A 4,456-nucleotide genomic window follows, 5' to 3' on the forward strand; every position below is an offset into this window, starting at 1 on the left:
GATCCTTGCGGGTCCCTTCCATCTTGGGGTATTCAACAATTCTACAAAGTGGAGTGCCTTCCCCAGCATGGTGTCAGAGCCCAGCCAAGCAGGACCATACGGGTCCCAAGAGCCTACTGATCCATCAGAGTGCCCATTTAATATCTCTTTTGCAGTAGCTATCCAGGAGCTAAAATGTTAAATCTATAGCCTGCTCTCTAGATATATTGCCCCAGAGTCTGTTATGACTTGTGTGGGTTTTAGAGTGCAAAATAATGTTAGGAACACGTGTTATTTATCTGACGCACCAGAATGACTTCTCCTCAGCCACCACTGTCTGCTCTGGAAATAAATCCCTGCTCTGTATTTAGGAAACAAAGCTATTTCTGCCACATAGAAGCCCAGCTGAAGCTTTTGAAAGAATCTGATTTTAATATTGCTAATGTTTGCTTTTTATTTTCATGCACCCAAACAGCTTTCTGAAGGGGACTGATTGATTTTGTCTTTCCAATCAGTTTTAATCATATTCTTCCCAGGCTGGGATGAGGCTGGCCACAATTTTCAAAAGCGATTTATGATTTAGGCTGCTGTGCTTCCATTATGGACACCACCTCAGTAAAAATCAATAACAAATTAAACCACTGTCGGCAGTGGCCTGTGAAAGAGTGACTGTGGGCTGGGAGAGGGATAGAGTTTGTATTTTTCAAAATTAAGGAGAAATTGAAAGGAAAAAAAAAGCAGTGGCCATGATGTGAAGGTACTGGCTCGTACAGAACGCACTTCAGCATCCTGCATCACACTTAGCTGGTGACTGGGACACAGCGTTGGCCACTTCTGGGAAGTGAGCACCAATGTTGTACACTGCATGGCCTGGCTCTCCCTCATTACTCCTGCTTTACACCACCTGACACCAACGCAAAGAATATTAAGGTTGGAAAGACCACTAAGATCACAATCAAACCCCAACCCATCCCCACCATGCCCACCAACCATGTACCTAAGCACCACATCTCCATGTTTCTTGAACACCACCAGCGACAGTGACTCCACCACCTCCCCAGGCAGCCTGCCCTACAGATTTTAGGTTTCTCCATATGCTGTTTAACATCTGCTTTGTTTCCCTACAAGCTCCCCTGTTTGACTACAGAGTGATTCAAATGGCCCACAATAATGTCTGTCAATCTCAGTACCTCAAATTATAGGCTAGCTTTAGGTAGGGCTCCCCATGCATTGTGATCTGTGGCTGGTAAAGGCACACATCTGAACTCTCAGCAACTCAATTTAACTTCTCAGCTCTCTGCTGCTGTCTTTCTTCCCCCTTGTCTGCTTCCTAGTTTGTAATTTTCCCCTTTCTGCTGTGGGGATTCTGCCTGTTACGAGAACATCACAGAAAGGAAAATAAACAGATCAGTATATTCAGTGTTATGCTTTCTGTGTAGAAGTTTGTTTCTCTTTCTTCTTACACTGCATCAATATTAACATGTAGATTCATAAGCAAAATAAACAGTCTATAAATACACTTTTTCTTCTTTTTAAATCATAAAGCTCAAAGTTAGGGTTCCCACAGCAACTGTAACTCAACCTCTATGTGCATATACATTAAAAGCTAGGAAATTATCACCCAAGGCAGCAATTGAATATGTGTGAAGGGATTACATTACTGACAGGGGAAGGACTGCGAAAGGTTGAAATCCCAGTGATGTGAAACATTTCAGCCCTTCTGTGACAAGATGTCAAAAAAAAGGAAAAAAAAAGATATCAGAGATCTTGATCTCTATGGACATAAATGGGATTCAACTTTGCAGCAAGCAGAACTGTTTGATAGAGGCAGTGTTACCTTTACTAGAGAACTCCACTGGGCTCAAAGATGCTAAGGCACCCCAGAGCCAATGCCACGTTCCCCTTCCACTGTATGGAGCTGATGGGTGACCCACAGCCACCTGTGGTCTGAGGGTGTGACAGAAAGGTCCCAGAACAGTGCATGTGCCTATAAAGCTGGAAGACTTGTTAGGGGATCTACTGCATTCACACACAACATCTGTCATCCATCTACTTCAAGCCTATATAGAATCATAGAATGGTTGGGTTGGAAAAGGTCTTAAAGATCATCAAGTCCCAACCCTCTGCTGTGGGCTCAGGCTGCTCAGGGCCCCATCCACGGCCATGGGCACCTCCAGGGATGGGGCATCTGCAGCTCTGGGCAGCACTGCCAGGACCTCACTGCTCTTTGAGTGAAGAATTTCCTCCTAATATCTAACCAGAGTCCCAGGGACACAGATAAAAGATCGGCAGCCTCTATGGACAGGAGATCTCAGCCTCTTCAGCTCTCCTGTGCCCTCCCTGCCAAAGCAGCCAGCCACTAAAGGGAAGTGCTTTAAGCACAAACTGCATCCTAGGGGACTCTGGCTAAGTTATTCTAATTATTTGCACAATAAGATGAAAGAGGGTTGTGTTCCCATTTCATGAAGGCTTTAGCAAATAGAATCCACCACGTGCTGGTGCTCCTTTGTGAGGCCTGAGAGCTGAGAACTAATTAGTCCTAAATTATACCCTTGACAAAGGCACAGCAAGGAAGCAGAGAAGACACACACATACCAAACCAGACAAAGTCCTTTCAAATGGAAGATCAAATAGGCACCACCACTTCAAAAGGCCAAAGATGCCCCAAGCAACTGGTTGGTATTTACCTTAACCAGAAAGAAACGATAAAAAGGGCTGCAGGGCTGTTTCTCCTGGATCCTCCCCGTGCCTTTCCCATAGGGAAGGGGTTTCCCTTACATTCAGCACAGATGCTCTCATCACCATTTGCTGTCATTTTCCATTGGATGTATTTTTAACAAGCTTCACAGCCAGCTCTTTTAAATAAACATGAAGGCAGTGGCTTAGGAGAATACAGCTGGAGCTTGTGGAGCATGCCATTTGATGCAGTGCGTGATGCAGGAGATGGTGTGTGATCTTACAATTAAAGGATGTATCACAGCCTGGCCCAGAAGGATCAACACAACTTTTGCTTTCATGTTTTCTGTCTGTGCAGGGCGGTGCTGGGTGCTTCGTTCACACAGCTCTCCCTACCACCAGTGCTGCAAAGAGGAGTCTTCCCCTGCCCTATCCCAAGCCTTCAGAAGGGAAGGAGCTACCAATAGCCCACTGCAGGCCTTACAGCCAGTCAGGGGTAGTGCCAATCAGAAAAATGCCTGAGAGGAGACACAGCCACAGAGCTTTCACCAATGTGATTTCACACTGAGAGTGTCCTGCAAACAGCCCTCAGTTCTCTGCTTGCATGCCTTGTTTTGTATGAATGCTGTGCAGTGTATGTTTGATGTTTCCCTCTGAAGTCTGTATAACTGTCCTTTTCCAGGGGCACAGTCCTGTATTAGGCATCCCATCACACTGTTATGATCTGGTAATCCCACAGCTGGACTTAGCTAAGTGAGTACAGAAGTAAGTCATTACTGACCCCACCTTCAGCTCACAAAAGTGTCAAAATCTTGCAAAACACCCAAATGCTTCATGCAAGGCACAGGGCATCAAGAAGTCTAAATTCAACCAGCCCCACTGATTTCATTCTGTCACAAGAAGCTCACCAGGAAAAGCAGAAGATGTGTCACATCAGAGTTAGTTTTGGCTGGTGGAATCCCTCAGCAGTCCCTGGGCCAGCACCCAGCTTTCCTTTCCCTTCTTTTCCCTTTCCCTTCCTTTAACCTTTTCCCTTTTTCCCTTTCTTTTTCCCTTTCTTTTTCCCTTCCCTTCCCTTCCCTTCCCTCCCCTCCCCTCCCCTCCCCTTCCTTTTCTCATACCCATGATTCCTTAATCATGGCACAATCTGCTGCTTACACCTGGACAATTTTCTAAGAGAGAAGCTTTAGATGCTCAGAGTTGTGTGTTAATAGGATCCAGGTCTTTGCTTACCCTTCTCAAAGCTGCCTGGGATAACGTACATTCAGGGAAATGTTTTGCTGTGTGTTTCTAACTCAGAAGCAGAGGCAAGGTGCTCTGTGCGGGCAGGCTCTCAGTGCAAGTGGAGGCAGCACACCTGGCTCCTGCATCCAGCAGCAAAAGCTAAAACATGAGGCCAGACGGTCTCTGGGCTGTTGGAACCTGACGACGCAGTCACAGAACCACAGAATCACAGAACATCCTGAGTTGGAAGGGATCACCAAGTCCAAGCCTCTGCACATCACCACCCAAAATCCAAACCACGGAGCGATGCCCCAAAGTTGCCTAAGCTCTGGCAGCTTAGGGCTGTGCCCACTGCCCTGGGGAACCCACAGCACTCCCACACAGCACCTCATCCCTGGGGAAGCAAGGAGGTAAATGCAAGTTGCCAGATCCCCCAAACAGCCCTGCCTCATCCTCACCATTCCCCTGATGCAAAGCAAAGCCCCTGAGGCTGAAAGCCACCATGGCATGAATCATGTTTATCATAACAAGAAACAAAGAAGGAAGAGAACAAAAGAAAAAGGAAAGAGGAGAGAAA

This window comes from Cyrtonyx montezumae, unplaced genomic scaffold (assembly GCF_038088225.1).
Source record: "Cyrtonyx montezumae isolate F1298 unplaced genomic scaffold, pur_monq_1.0 scaffold_21, whole genome shotgun sequence".
NCBI classification, from domain to species: domain Eukaryota; kingdom Metazoa; phylum Chordata; class Aves; order Galliformes; family Odontophoridae; genus Cyrtonyx; species Cyrtonyx montezumae.